Source organism: Hylobates moloch, unplaced genomic scaffold, assembly GCF_009828535.3.
Source record: "Hylobates moloch isolate HMO894 unplaced genomic scaffold, HMol_V3 SCAFFOLD_20, whole genome shotgun sequence".
Lineage (NCBI taxonomy): Eukaryota > Metazoa > Chordata > Mammalia > Primates > Hylobatidae > Hylobates > Hylobates moloch.
The window spans coordinates 14663383-14679640 of NW_026652295.1; the positions used below are offsets into that span (position 1 = coordinate 14663383).

The following is a 16258-nucleotide window of genomic DNA, read 5'->3' on the forward strand; positions in this document are numbered from 1 at the left end:
AAGTGGCATGGAGGAGTTTAGGAAGAGGGATGAATGCTCAGGAGATAAGGCTTATCTATATTTTCTCCAGGAAACGTGTATTACTCTGTAATAAACAAAAAAAATCGTACCTAAAAAGCTTCCTCTTCCGAAGAAGAAAGTCAGGGAAGCAGCGGGAAAACAGATGGCTTTGTTGCTTTAAGGCTGTGGATTTTGGACTCTTAATGAGATTAAGGCCAGGGAGGCTTTCCCAGGTTGGCTGGATGGGCTGGGGCTGGGTGTCTCTGGTGAAACAGATGAATTCCAGATAGGTAATTTAATTTCCAGAGGTGCCGCACACATGCCTTTGCCTCCTGCTACTGGTTAGAGCAAAACAAGCATGTGATTTATGTAAAAATACATGAATATTAGTTTTTATCAAAATCCTGCAGAAGAAAAACAGTAGAAAAAATGATGCTTCCTGCCATAGCCTCTTTGTGGAATGAAATTAAGAAAATCAGTATTCTTTACAAATGACTAGTCACAGTGGAACTGGTCTGTTGAACCTACCATTTGTAGATAGCATTAATAGATCACCCTCTCCCACATTACTCCAACCATAACAGAAATAGTGATTTACATAGGAAAATGCGAGCTGAATTAAACAAGGATGGCCCTGAATTCTACTGTAGGGATTCTTAAAATGGCACAAGCTAGGCTATGAATGCCTTGGCCTCCCCTCTTCTCCCCTGTTTCTGGGTCATGCTCCCCTCTGGATTTCTTGCTGGGTAGTTCTGGAGGGAAGGGGATGCCCTTGTACGTAAGCATCTGCAGGTGCAGAGATGGGATGGGCCTAAGTGTTCTGAGATCTTCCAGGAGATGGGATTTCAATCTCCAGAATTCCCATCCCCCCTTGGCTCTTTGGTGGCCCAGTTCTGGAAGTTGAGATTTAGACCAAGATTATTGTCTTAAAATAAATCTTGGATGTGACTCCTGCCAGGATGACTTGTAAATAATTTCATGCCAGAAACCGAGCTGACTTTGGTTTGTGGGCTGGAGGTGGCTGATTCCAACTCTGGGAATTCATTCTAATTTTCAGTGCCCTGTTCACTCTGAGTTGTCTTCTCACGGCTGCCTGGCCACTCCCTTTGTGGGAATGGGAACCCTCATAGAGTGAATGTGAGGACTTCACATCCTTTGGGATGCGGGTATTTTAGTTCCAGGGCTAACATGGCACGTTTGCAGTGAGATAGTTGCTATAATAATTCTATAATAAGCTGTTGGTCTCAGAGACCCTTCCGCGTGGCACATCAGTGGGGCTTGTGACAGTAGGAGTTGGAATCTTAGAGGATTCATATCACCCTTGCTCCTAATCCAGTAACCCCTGGCAGTGCCCATCACCAGCCTCACACCACCTTGTACCAGTCATGAGCATGGTGAGTCTCTCTGGTACACTTTTACATTATAGAAGGTCTGAAGAGGCTGGGCACGGTGGCTCATGCCTGTAATCCCAAAACTTTGGGAGGCCAAGGCAGGCTGATTACCTGAGGTTGAGAGTTCGAGACTAGCCTGACCAACATGGAGAAACCCCATCTCTAATGAAAATACAAAATTAGCCAGGCATAGTGGTGCATGCCTATAATTCCAGCTACATGGGAAGGCTGAGGCAGGAGAATCGCTTGAACCTGGGAGGCGGAGTTTGTGGTGGGCCGAGATCGCGCCATTGTACTCCAGGAGCCTGGGCAACAAGAGCGAAACTCCGTCTCAAGAAAGAAAGAAAAAGAAAAAGTCTGAAGACTTGTGAGCAAGCTTTTTCTCCCCCATAGGTGAGTATTCGGTCTGCCTTTCTGCGCAGCACAAAAGCAAATTCCTAAACACAAGCCACAGATGGCACTCTGATTCGGCTTGCAAAAAAGGTAACTGTTTTTTTTTTCTTTTAATATTTTCCTTAAAAATTTTTTTCCTCTTAATACCCTAAGCCCCAAAAGGGAGTTTGTATTGTAAAATATTCTTTAATAAGTCACTTTTAACCACATGAAACTTGGGGAAATTTTCCACATTTGGACCAGGTCCCTGGATTATATTGCCAGAGGTGTGGCTTTTGGTATTAACTTTTATTTTATTTGGATGGCCACTTTCTAGAGAAATCAATTTAACCTAAAAAATTGTCATAGCTCATTCTACATACGCACCCCTACTGTTCTAGATTTAAAAAACAAAAACAAAAACCTTCTAAGTCAGTTTTGATTTTGAGACGGAGTCTTGCCCTGTCACCCAGGCTGGAGTGCAGTGGCGCGATCTTGGCTCATTGCAGCCTTTACCTCCCAGGTTCAAGCAGTTCCCTTCCTCAGCCTCCTGATTAGCTGGGATTACAGGTGTCCGCTACCACGTCTGGCTAATTTTTGTATTTTTAGTAGAGACAGGGTTTCACTATCTTGGCCAGGCTGGGCTCGAACTCCTGACCTCGTGATCCACCAGCCTCGGCCTCCCAAAGTGCTGAGATGACAGGCGTGAGCCACCATGCCCGGCCTCAGTTTGGATTTTTAAAAAAACAAATCTTACTGAAGTAAAATTTACACATGCAGCCATTTCAGGTGTACACTGTGATAACTTACGACAACTGCACGCATCTGGGTATTACTATCCCACCAGTATATGCACCTCCCGTCACCCGAGAAAGCTCCCTTGTGCTCCTGTCCTGTGCCCCCATGCCAATGCCGACCTTTCTTGCACTGTAGATTAGGGTGGCCTGTTGTAAATGCCATATAGATGGAAGCACTTTTGTGTCTACATCCCTTCACTTTGCTTTGAGATTCATCCAGGCTGTGTGTATGGTTTGTTCCTTCCTGTTATGGATCAGTAGTCTCCTCTCTTTCTGTCTGTGTTCTTCCTGTGACTCGCTCATTGTCTGTGTTTCTTTTTTTCCCTGTAAGCCTGGCCCGGTCCTTTCGTTATTATTCCCTGTAGTCTTTTTCTCAAGTGGGCATTAAAGCAACCTTATCTTTCACACACACTGAAAGAACCTAGTAACTGAGAGATGATCCAGCCAGATTCTGCCCTTACCTTTACCCCTCATCACCCCACTAGGGGACAAAACAAGCAAATATACTGACAGACCCAAGCCTTGTTGTTCCGACGAAACACTAGAGTTCTCTCGGTTCAGCATCTTTCCCACAAACCGAGCTGCAGCCTCCAGTTTGAGAATAGTGCCTTCCATAAAGTCTGTGGGAGTTTTCTGTTTATGTTGCTTGTTTTTAAACAATCTTCTTGGAAAAGAATTCAGTGCTGTTAATGGATTGCCGTCGGAGCTTTTTTGTACATTACAGAGTTAGGCAGTGGACACCTGTCCTCTGCTTCCTGATCTCCTTTTGATGGTTAGGGAGAATATGTTGACTTAGAATAGCAAGGAGCCATGGTACCCCAAGGAAACAGGAAAATCTCAGTTTTCATGGATGAGAAAGTCCCATTCTATTGCCTGTGTGTACACTGTAACATCTCATTTTTAGTTGTATGAAGAAAGCGCTGTGGCTGAGAACCAGTGTTTGGAGGTTGGGGTAGGGTAGCCTGGGTTTATAGTCACTACATGTCCCAGCTCCCCAAGCCCTAGGAGGTACTGCACAAGCAGTACAGACAGGGTCTTGCATTTGTGCCTCTTCATTGGTGACTTCCCATTTTGAAGAGTGCCAGCTTTTCTGGGAAGTCTGCTGCCAACACTGAGCTGAGCCAGGGTTGCTGTTCACATCTAAGCAGGCAGGGTGTTGGTGCCGCGGCAGCGTGCTGTCCTTGAGAGCACTGTGGAATTTGCAGCATGCCGTACAGATTGAGAAATGGTGTATTTTTCTTGTGGCATTAGTGTTTTGACTTGCAAATCTGGAAAAGAACAGGAAGTCTTGGTGGAAACACTCTCTGGCTGATGTGCAGAAACTTGTGGAGTTATCTGCATTTTAAGCACCAATTATAGAAAATGAATTTCTTCTCACTATGGGAGAATACATTTGTCATCTAAGCCTCTTCTCCTAGGTGCAGATGATCCCTGCCCTGGGCCTAGGAGAGTAGACATTGGTAATTATCTTTGGCCTGTCTCTCCCCAAATATCTTTATACCTTCTGCTGGCCCATGGCTGTCCAGAAGCCCTCATGGAGGTGCTGCTTTTGTTTTTATCTCTTCATTTGGGGAGAAAATACTGCATCTGGACCCAAGGCCCAAGGTGTCCTGATGTTGAGTCCTTCTAATTCTGGGTAGCCATGAACAGTGCTGCTGTTCATAGATAAGTCAAGGGGATGGGCTTAAGGTTAAGCTCAGGTAGTGGATGGCAGAGGCTGTATTCAAATTAATCTTCATCCACTCTGCAGGTTGCTGTGGCTCCTGTTTCCCCCACTCCTGTGCTCTGCTGCTGTGATTCTGTCAAATTACCCATTTATTTATAACATTTGTCACTACTTCAGATACCTTATTTGTTATTTGTGTGGTTTTGGTTTTCTCTGCTAGAATATAAAGTAATAACAATAATTTAAAAAAATGAAGAGCAAGAATCTTTTTGTTCTTGAGGTGAATCTTCCTGCTCATAAATTTACCTCAAGCACCTGGAATGGTGCCTGGCATGTGGTACTTCAGTATTTGTTAAAATAATGAATAATAAGTAAATAGCATTTTGAAATTTGCTGTCATCTAAATTATGATTTGTGGTGTTACAGTTCTTATAGGCAGGGTTTAGTTTTAATAAATGACATTGGGAGCTAGTTATAAATCATACGTTAGACGTAGTTTAATCAGTTTGGTGCTTGTGTATAGAAGTGGATAGAATCCTGGAGATACAGTTGAGGCCTCTTAAATGAGAGGAGAGAGGAAACTTGGATTGGAACAGTGTCACAGACAATCCATGGCACATAGATGCCAGAGGCCGACCCTGTAGGTTAGGGAAGGTTTGGGGACTGTGAAATGAATGGGCAGCAATAATTAGTGAATTATTATAAATTGCCTTTATTACTGTTGGTTTCCCGACTACTTCAGTAAAACCAAAAAATATGCACCTACTTAGCCTGGTGTGTTTAGTCGGGGTTGCCATTATAGAAAAGCCTTTCAGAAGAAACAGAAGAGTGATCCTTTCAGCAGTACGTATACTAAAATTGGAACGATACAGAGAAGATTAGCATGGCCCATATGCAAGTATGACACGGAAATTTGTGAAGCATTCCATATTTTTATGTATTGGAAAATCAGGTTTGGATTATGCAGTTTCTAACATCAAAGAATATTGCATCCTCAGCAATATGTTTTGAATAGTATTTTGCCTTAGAAATAATTTGTACATAATAAATAATACCTAAGAACAAAAGGAAATAGAAGAGCAACGTGCTTGTCCAAAAATTCTCAATGTGTATAAGTGAATTGATTCTGCCAGAAAGAAGAGTTTAGACATGTTTTTATTTCAAACAGCTTCCTTCAGATGCCAGGTAGTAGGCAATCTACAGGACTAGGGAGGATGAGAGATGTCCCTTTAGAATGCTCTTTGAACCCATGATGGATGAATTGGCAAGGTTGATGCCCATCTATACCAGCTGGCTTTCCAAGATTTATGTGACCTGTTGCCTTGTCTTGGAGAACTCCAGTCTCTCTCATATAGCTTTGATCTTTGCTGTGGGAATCATAGTGCAGTCAGTAAACCATAGCTCAGTCTGCCATTTTAACACAGAAAACTTACATATTTAGAAGTAGTCACGTATCTAGAGTGTGACTGGAATACCTGAATAATTGAGATGAGATACGGTCAAAAAAGTGAAATATCTTCAGCTGCTTCAAGTCACTTTTTAGGCTGCAAATCCCCAGAAGTTGTGGTTGTCCTAAAGTTACCAAAATAAATGAGTGGTGTTTCGCACAGTTCTGTCTTATGTTTTTTCAACTTGAGAGTTCTGTTAAAATTGTTAGCAGAAATGGGAAAGTGCGTTAATGAAGCAAGCAAGTCCTGTAGTATGTGCTAACTGGGCCCAGTGTGCCGTCTATACGTTTAGTACGTTCATTAGTGATTTCAGACATGAGTTTCTTAGGGCTCCCAAATTTATGAAAGAAGTAAGTGATGACTTCCAAATTCTTTGTCTTCAGATTGATTCCCCAGTGACTGAGGTCATAAGCTGGAACCAAGATTAGAAAGAACACAGTTTACACGGGTCCTGCTTCCTTTTTTTTTTTTTTATCCCACAAATGTTATCTTCAGTATTTTCTCAACTAATACGAAAAGTACCACTGGAGTGGGGTCTGCTGGCTTGAAAACATATGTGAAATACAGATTCTATGGGTTTTTTTTTGACATGTAGTCTCACTCTTGCCAAGGCTGCAGTGCAGTGGCACAATCCCTGCTCACTGCAACTTCCATCTGCCTCCCGGGTTCAAGCGATTCTCCTGCCTCAGCCTCCCTTGTAGCTGGGACTACAGGCACACGTATTTTTAGTAGAGACAGGGTTTTGTGAACTCCTGAACTCAAGTGGTCTGTCTGCCCACCTCGGCCACCCAAAGTGTTGAGATTACAGACGTGAGCCACCATACCCGGCCAGATTCTATGCTTCTCTCTCAGATTTAGTTGCTACCCTACAGAGGTGGCCAGTTAGGTGTATTTCGTAATGAAGATTATGTCTTTAATCATTGTGAGGTTTGTTGCTGAGGACAGTAGTCCTTATGCTTGTGCTGGTTAGAAGTGAAGACATTTTGGACTGTTCTTGCTATTTTTTTTGAGACGGAGTCTCGCTCTGTCACCCAGGCAGGAGTGCAGTGGTGTGATCCCGGCTCACTGCAACCTCCGCCTCCCAGATTGCTGGGATTACAGGCACCCATCACCATGCCCAGCTAAGTTTTATATTTTTAGTAGAGACGGGGTTTCACCATGTTGGCCAGCTGGTCTTGAACCCCTGACCTCAGATGATCCTTCTGCTTCGGCCTCCTGCAGTGCTGCGATTACAGGCGTGAGCCACCGCACCTGGCCCACAGCTATTGTTTTTAACACAGATTTGAAAGCAGTATGATTTGGTTAATAGGATGACTACGGCCAGACACCCTAGGTTTGAATCTCAGCTTTCTCTGTGGAATGACCTTGGGCAAGTCATTTAGCCAGCCTGTGCTTCAAGTTGCTTGTGTAAAATGGGGATAATAGTACCTTTGGTATAGAGTTGCTGTGGGGTTTCAGTGAGTGTATGTTTGGTCTAGAATGAATCTCTTGTAGACAGTCTTGAGTATAATGGGTTGTGATTTTGTGCTTCTTGTCCCATCAGTTATTTATAATTAGAAATGGTACTTTGTTGCATGTACTTAATTTGATTTTATCTATTTAGCAGTAGAATTTTTTTCATCAGAAATAATTTCTTCCTGTCCCTCTGTGAAATCCCCTTGAGAAAGGGGTAGGAAATAGCTCTGAGGATGAGTTGAAAAATAATCGATCTGAAACACAACAGACAGTATTAACATGTCAGTTTTTTCTGTTTTGCAGGAAAATGCAAGTCTCATTTAGGATAATAGTTTGATTTCCCGAGGTGGTTATGGTTATGGTTTCGTGTAACTGAGAGTCATTTAAAGGTGATGCATAGGTTTGCAGGTAGAAATACAGTTTTGCTTGAAATCTGGGGTATTCAACCGACATTGTGGTAAGAGTAATTTCCCCCCAAAACTCCCTAGGAAATTTTTACCTTTTACTTCAGTAAACCTGGAGTCTTGCCTCTTGAACTTAAAGTGAGGTTGAACTTCATCAGTAAAGGTGAGTTTTCCCCAAAGGTACCTGAATGCTTGCCGTGTAACTGATGGGTCCATAATCCACTGCCAGAAGGTACCCTCTTGCGTCTCAGAGGTGCTGGTTCTGAAGTATCTTTTTTGGGTTTTAGTTGGAGTTTCTTTTGTTGAGGATTTTGAATCTCAGAAAATGCCATGGCTGCGTTGCTGTTTGTTTTAGCTCCACACCCTTCATCTTCAGGGTGGACGCACCCTTGGGTGGCATTGCACACAGCTGGTGTGTGGAGAGCCGATCCCTCCAGGGTTTGTTTCTTTAATACCAGACCTGCTCCCACAAAACTGGTGTATTTAGGTGTCCCCTCTTCTGCTGTTTGTTGCTGGCCAGCAGTGCCTGCAAGTTCCAGCAGATGAGGTGAGGACGGACAGGGAGGTAGAGGCTAGTCTGTTTGCCTTGGTGCTGGGGTTCACTGAAGGTGCTAGGTTTTGAGTTTGCTCCAGAGTAGTGAATATTACCAGCTGTGAGAATAAGAATGATTAAAGCGTGGTGGTGCATGCCTGTAATCCCAGCTACTGGGGAGGCTGAGGCAGGAGAATCACTTGCAACCTGGAGGCGGAGGTTGCAGTGAGTCGAGATCCCGCCACCGCACTCCAGCCTGGGTTACAAGAGCAAAACTCCGTTTCCAAAAAAAAAAAAAAAAAAGATTAAACAAATAGGACTTCTCCATTTGTATTCAAACTTCAAAGAGAAAGCTGAACTCCAAGGCCCAGCTGGAGGACACGAGGATCCAGCCAGCATATTAGATGCAGGCAATTGGAGAAGGACAGGGAGACAGCAGTGAGGTGCAGGGGGATGAGGCACATAGTTGTCTACATGAAACAGGCAGGTCTTTGTTTTCGTTTACCTAGAATGGTTTCCATGTCCAGCAAGAACTTCCAGATTTTTGTTGTTTTTTGTTTATGCTTTGGTGGTGGTGGTTGCTACCACCTGGAGAAGAGCTGCCTTTGCAGCCCCACAACTGTGCAGTTGCTGGGAGTGAGCAGGCTGGGAACCACACGCTCTTGTTCCGACATTCACTGGAGGCACCCCCCTCCCCTTTCCTTACAAGGCATCTTAGAGGATTGTCATTTGAGGCAGGCCGGATTCACTGGTGTGACTGTTTCAGGACTGGCTTGTCTCATTAAAAAACAGTTTTTGGAGCAGAAACAATGAGGGGTGGGAAAGGCAACAAAAGCCTCTTGAGATTCCCGGATTGCTCAGGATGTTATAAACAGTAAGTGCTGCTTTTGATCTTGGAGGGTGGTGTGGGGTAGGCGAGAAAGGGGGTGGTGGTTATTGGGAAGAGGGCTGGAGCCAGACAACCATAATGGCTTGTCCAAAGGCTGCTGTGAATCCCAGTGGCAAAGAGCTCTGCACTTCCCGCTAATTTCTGTTTTCTTTACTGTGGCTGGCTTTATTAAAAGGACATAAGGAAGCAGCCTAGACATTCAGTCCAATCAGTTTTCTAGGGTAGCAGATGAAAAATAAAATTGGGTCTTTTGTAGTTACAGAGAAAGTAAGTAGGATGGCTAGCTTTTATGGCTTATTCACTTTCTTGCGGGGAGAGAGGATGCTGTCTGTCTCTCATATGTGTATAACATGCTTGGAATGCTATAAGTTATCAAAGAGGTTCATTAGACGAGCACAGATCTTTCATTCTGTCTTGAAACATGGCAAGGTTTGAAGTTGGTGGGCCAATGGGAAGCTGTGCTGCCTTGAACAATAATTTTAAAAGAGTTACTCTGACAGTCAGCATATCTTTTGTAACTTGTTCCTCTCTGTGGTTCTGCAGTGGCCATTTTGTGTCCCAGTGACACGGAATTTCTGTGTTTCTTTTTTCTTTTTTTTGGAGACAGTCTCCCTCAAGCCAGTTGCCCAGGATGGAGTCCAGTGGTGTGATCTCAGCTCGTTGCAACCTCTGTCTCCCCTGTTCAAGCGATTCTTGTGCCTCAGTCTCCTGAGTAGCTGGGAGCACAAGTGTGTGCCACTGTGCCCTGCCAGTTTTTTTGTGTATGTATTTTTAGTAGAGACGGGGTTTCACCATGTTGGCCAGGCTGGTCTTGAACTCCTGTCCTCAAGTGATCCACCTGCTTCAGCCTTTACATGCGTGAGCCACTGCATCCGGTCTGTCCATAGTTTCTGGAACACAATTAGGAAATGAGATCTGTGTTTGAGGGAGAAGCAGGAAAAGTTTAACCTGAGGATGGCCCTTTATATGACGAAAAACTACCTAATCAATGGTTGCAGATTATGTAAATTAAAATAGTGGTGGGTCCTTCTTAAACAAATTATGCAAATTTGATGCAGTCATCAAGGCTTCTTGCTTCACTGCATCATTTACCTTTTGATTTCAGAGAAGTTCAGCCCCTTGACTCTTTCCTTATTTGAACTGGAGCTAAGCACTGAGATATTTCAGCCATACCCTTGTTAGGGAGTGTATCTATGTAAATACAAGTAATTTTAAGTAGACAAGACTGTATTAGTAGAACCTGGTTACTTTTATCTTGCTGGTTTCTTCCATTGTTTTATTAGTATGTTTCAAATATTTACCGTGGTGAGCCGAATAGCTTCTGATCTGTGTGGATCAGTATCCAACAAAAACTGACTAGAAGAGACTGTGGTTGTGGAAGCTTGTGAAGGGAATGGAAAATGTATTACAGTGTTAATGTCCTGTACAATTCCGGTGACGTAGTAATTCAGTTAAGACACAGGTAAGGCATTGGTTATAAGCTGGTAATTCAAGTTAGGTTAACTCTGTTTCTTTTCCATCATAACCAGTTGAAAAGAGGAAGACTTTACATTTAATTAGGTAGTTCGTAGAATGTAAGTGTGAGAATAGAAAAATATATTTAAGAAACTCAGTGATTCTACTTTACACAAATTAGAGTGGATTGGTAGCTTCGGGGGGTTTCAGTGGGTTGAAGAGAAGGTGAAATGATGACTGTTCATTATCAAAAGCATACATAAATGTGATTAGTTTATTTTGAAACCTACTGTACTTTAAATTCATCTGGTATTCATTACAATGCAGTTCTTAAGATGAAACTGTATAGCTAATGACCCAAATGTTTCTTTCTTATCTAATCAGGAATCCTTCTTTAGTAGCTAGATTAGATGTTATTCAGAAGGGATAATACAGGAAATAATTACTATATTTCATTTGTGGAGTTAACCATATGGCCTCTAATTCATTTCATATGCAATATATGTAAATTAGAGACCAATCTATAGTATTTTCAGCCATGGCCATGCAAGAATATGATATTCTCTCTCTCTCTCTCTGTGTGTGTGTGTTAAACTTACATGTGAAATATGACTTGCAGTTTTTAGTAATTTTGTGATATTGGCACATTTTCTCATCTTATTTGGGAGTTTTATGAAATGTTAGCATTCGAATTTGGGGATGCGAGGCAGTGTATCATATGAATGATTTCATTATTATAAGTAGTATTTTGCAGTGGTTAGTGTGTTGTGAGCAGATTGAAAATGCCAGGAACTTAAAAGAATTTTAGGAAGAAAATAACTAGATCTGTGCAAGAATTCAACAGTCTGATTACTCAGTGTTATCAATTACAAAACACCTGGCCCTGTGCCATGATAGATATACTATATATCAGTATAATCAGTATACTGATATTATATCAGTATAATCATACACCTTCTTGTGGGGATAAAGGGAATGAAGGGAATGTCATTTTTTTACATCACAAAGAAAAATCATGAAATTATTAATAGTTGTTTGTGAGTTGTCCACTCTGTAACTGAGGCTAACTATGAACTAATCAACTAACATGAGTGTTTTGGAATATTAATTACAGCACATATTTCATTAATGGGAACCTGCAATTCAAATTATGTTTGACCAGGAAATATTTAACAAGTTTGTAAACCTTTTTTGTTTGGGCCTTGAAAAATGATTTGTAGCTTTTTATTCCTTCTGCTCTGTTTCTTAAATGTGGGTGGCAGTGAAATCAAGTTCTCTATTCAGAACCAAAGACTGTGACTGTCAGGGGGTTTATCTACTTCATAACTTGTCTTTAGAAAACATGATTTCCTTCACCTTCTCCTTGTATTTACAAGCCAATTGCTTGACTCTTCTTTGGGTCAGTGGCTAAGTAATGTAACAAGAACAAACAACAGAAATGCTTTCTTTGAAGGTATGAGACTTCAATAATAGAGTGTGAGTTAGAATAGCAATCTAATTTTATAATTGGAAGAATTCTTTTTTTTTTTTTTGAGATGGAGTCTCACTTTGTCGCCCAGGTTGGAGTGCAGCAGTGTGATCTTGGCTCACTGCAAACTTTGTCTCCCGGGTTCAAGCAATTCTCCTGCCTTAGCCTCCTGAGTAGCTGGGATTACACTGCCCAGCACTACGCCCAGCTAATTTTTTGTATTTTTAGTAGAGACGGGGTTTCACCACGCTGGCCAGGCTGGCCTCAAACTCCTGACATCGTTGTTCGCCTGCCTCCCAAAGTGCTGGAATTACAGGCGTGAGCCACCGCGCCCGGCCTGGAAGAATTCTTTTAAGTATTAGATTTAGTGTCTAGTGGTTAATGGGAGAACGGGAAATCTGCATAGCTCCTGTTTGGTAGCATGAAAAGCACATAATTGTAATTTCAAATATCCAAACAGGCATGTAGAATCATAGGGTCATTTGTTGGAGCTTAGTTTTCAAGGAGCAATAAGAGTGAGGAAAAGGTGCACAGGCTTCTGTGCTTCTGATTCTGAGACTTGGTTAGAGGGCACTCGCCAGGCATGGTGACACACTCCTGTAGTCCTAGCTACACAAGCCATATTCACTATTCATCACTCTCTGGACCAATTATTGATTTGCAAGTTCCTGTGAAATGTTTTATCACCCAGTGTGTTTTGGCTGTGTACAGGAAGCACTGTATACACACTGGCTAGGTGTGTGCTTTAAGTAACATTCTTCCCTGATGCCTTTTCTTCAAAGTGGGAGATACTGGTAGCATCTACCTACCCTGCAAGGATTTAATGAGTTTTAATGACATGAGAAATGCTCAGATTTCAGGGATTTGTCTAAACCCAAATACCTGGGCCATATTTTTAGCCAGGAGTCAGGGAATAATATCTGCACTAAGCCACTGGCTGACTCAAAACTTCTCTAAGTCATTTAGCCAAACAGCAAATTAGGGAGCCAACAGCTCATTTTGGGGGTTATGTTTTGTATGAGAAGTTGGTGAACCCTGGGGGTAGCGGTAGGGGAGATTTCAGCATAAAGAAGAGGGGTAGTGATTTCCTAAACCATTTCCAAATTATGTCTTCAAACAAAATAAAACTTTCCCCCTGAATTCCAAATTCCAGAATATTAGGCATAACCATAATATAAACATAACAGCATACTCTTAAACCAGAGAGAAAAATTCCAAGCTGTTCTGAATTATCTGGTTCATTTGAGATTGGACTGTATGCAATTTGGTCGTAGCAGCAGGCTCATTCTAGCAAATGCTAAGGTAGCAAACACCAGGACTGTAGGTTACTTTTCCTCACAACATCCTGGTTGTATGTTTCCTGACACATTCATTCTGGCTGTTTTTTCTTTTCCACTCTGTGGTACGAAACCTCTTAGATCTGTGTGGGTGGTGGGCTTTTGCCAGCCAGGCAGACAGGCACAGCCTGGTTTCCCAAATGCATTTCTCCCGCATTGCCTTCCCTATCCATTAAGCATATCTGAACTGTGTAGGATTAGCTGTGTCTTGTTCTTTCCTTTTCTTTCTTACAATCACAGGAATGAGCCGGGTGTGTGTGTGTGAATCATTCTAGCCCAGCCTGGGTGTGCTACAGCACCGGGAAATCCTGCCCTCTTGGCCTACCCTCTTCATAGATATGTGGCTTGGCCTTCTCTCTTTGGTGCTTTTCCCTTGACAGCAAGCTTGTCATCTTTTGTCTTGAACTTTATTGCTCAGAGACCACCCTACTGCTGTCCTTTTACTTCACATCTTCAAATTCAGTCACATACTGAGGTACTAGGGGTTTGGACTTAAGCATAAGACTTTTTAGGGGACACAAGGCAGCCTGTAACAGGCGTGGTGGCAGGCGCCTGTAGTCCCAGCTACTCAGGCTGAGGCAGGAGAATGGCATGAACTGGGGCGGCAGAGCTTGCAGTGAGCCAAGATCAGGCCACTGCACTCCAACCTGGGGGACAGAGCTAGACTCTGTCTCAAAAGAAAAAAAAAAAAAACGGGGAAAAAAAAAAAGAAAATCCTTTTTGATTTGTATGAAGCCCAAGGTATTATCATTCATCCTTTTTGTATCCTAGGAAATCTTTGTATAAGATAAGATTGGAAGGATTATTTCTTGTATTTCCTCTTGGGAGTTTTATAATTTTTTTCCCCACATTTTGCTTGTGATCACTTTAAAAAGAAAAGCTTCACGAATTTGCATGTCATCTTTGTACGGGGGCCATGTTATCTTCTCTGTAATGTTCCAGTTTTAATATATGAGCTGCCAAAGTGAGCACTATGACCCCCCTCCTTTTTCTTTTTATTTTTTTTAAAAGACAGTCTTTGACCAGGCTGGAGGCTCACTGCAATCTCCGCCTCCGCCGTCTAGGTTCAAGCAATTCTCCTGTCTCGGCCTCCCAAGTAGCTGGTACTACAGGTGTGCACCACCACGCCTGGCTAATTTTTGTGTTTTTGTTTGTAGTTTTGTAGTCTTGCTTTATTTTCCAGGCATGTTGCAAACTCCTGAGTTCAAGTGTGATCCTCCTGCCTCGGCCTCTCACAGTGCTGGGATTGCAGGTGTGAGCCACCACTCCCACCAACTGCTTTTTGAGTTAATATTTGTTCGGAGCAAAGTATGGGTCAGAGGTGGTTTTGTTATTAAAAAAAAAAAAAAAAAAAAAAAAAAAAGAATGTCTTTTGTTGTTGTTGTTGTTTTAAACTCTGAAAGCAATCCCTGCCCTTTGTCAAAGAATTTCAACAGCCCAGAAAGGAATAAAGTGATAAGTTGCACTCGAGCCTGCCTAAATCCTTTGCTGGAGGAGATGCTTTTAGAGTTTTTCTATGTATTCTTATGTGTGTATAATTTCGTTTTTTTTTCTTTAACGAGGACCATACCACAATTTCAAAACTTGATTTTTTTAACTTAATTTAGTCACCACCTTTTACTTCCTCTTCAAACATGGTTTTTCTTCCCATTTTCTTTCTTTATAAAGACTTTTATAATCTATACCTTGTACCTGAGGGAATTGTGTTATTGTGAATTTTGACTTTTATTTGCAATAAGAACTTTTGAATTGAGACCCAGTATTTGTGGGTGCCTGTGTGTGTGTACACACACAACTGAAAGAATTTCAGCTTAGCCTCACTCTCTGTGTTATACTGTAATCTATCCTTTTTTCCCCCTATTTAATTTAAAAGAAAATTGCTTGTCAAGAGACCCAGCATATTGATTTCCTATTAGGGATCAGCAGTCTAGAAAGTACATCTTGAACATTCACAGCTTGTTCTGAATTTAGCTGTGGGAATGTCTAAGGGCACTTTGACCAGTCCATACTACACACAGACCCTTTCTTCATGATGGTGTGCTGTGCAGGAGGGTGTTCAGGGGTGACACGATGTTCTTTTTGTCAACTTAGGACTTTGATTTCACCTAAGAATAAAGAGGGCCATAGAAATCTTGCTAAGTCAAGGAAATTCTTGTTTACCGCCATAGACTTTGCTGCATCATAGCGGTTCTCAAACTGTCGTCTAGGGATCCCTAGATCATAGGCCCTTCCTGGGAGTTTCCAAGGTGAAAAGTAGTACCATGGTAAAAACCGAGACAGTATTTTCTTCATTTTCTCACAAATGTGCAGTGGGCTTTCCAGATACTACATGATATGTGATACTGCATCAGATTGAATTGAGTTATGAGAACTGTGACCCCCGTTAAACCAGATATTAAAGACATTTGCGGAAGTGGAAAGCAGTGCCACTTTTCTCACAGTTTTTTCAATTTGTAAAATACAATTTTCACAAAAATTTTATTTCTGTTAACATGTAATGATTGTATAATTTTCTAAATGAATTAATATAAAATTTGTTTTAATTTCTAGTATGGTGAATATCAATGTGTATATGAAACCCAGGTAAACAATAGCTTTTTTGAGTCCTGAAAATATGCAGTACACTTCTATGCAGCCTCTCCTAATTGCAGAAGTATCAACTCATGGTGAATTTTGTTTCATTTACACCTTTAAGTGAAGCAAATCTCAGACATTTTTTTGCCGGGTGGAAGGTGGAGACAGGGTGGAGTTCAGTGGTGGTGCCATCGTAGCTCACTGTGACCTCAAACTCCTGGGCTTATGCAATCCTCTCGCCTCAACTGTCTCACTAGCTAGGACCGCATGTGTGCAGCATCATGCCCAGCTAATTTTTATTTTTTGTAGGTGGGGTCTCGCTATGTTGCTCAGGCTGTCCTTGAAGTCCTGGCCCCATGCCTTAGCCTTCCGAAGTGCTGAGATTACAGGAGTGAGCCACCACGCCTGGCCTGTCAGTATTAATGTTTTTATTTTCTTTGGAGACAGATTCTGGCTCTATAACCCAGGCT

General features: G+C 42.1%; 1 protein-coding gene and 2 non-coding genes across 5 annotated transcripts in view; 2 read left to right on the top strand and 1 right to left on the bottom strand.

Moving 5' to 3' along the window:
• JARID2 (jumonji and AT-rich interaction domain containing 2) overlaps nucleotides 1–16258 on the top strand; it is a 277505-nt gene that overhangs the window by 65587 nt on the left and 195660 nt on the right. The gene's annotated exons all lie outside the window — the stretch shown is intronic.
• Nucleotides 5055–5161, top strand: LOC116460574 (U6 spliceosomal RNA). The gene has a single exon (XR_004245862.1). It is a non-coding gene; the product is annotated as a U6 spliceosomal RNA (small nuclear RNA).
• Nucleotides 14081–14186, bottom strand: LOC116460585 (U6 spliceosomal RNA). The gene has a single exon (XR_004245872.1). It is a non-coding gene; the product is annotated as a U6 spliceosomal RNA (small nuclear RNA).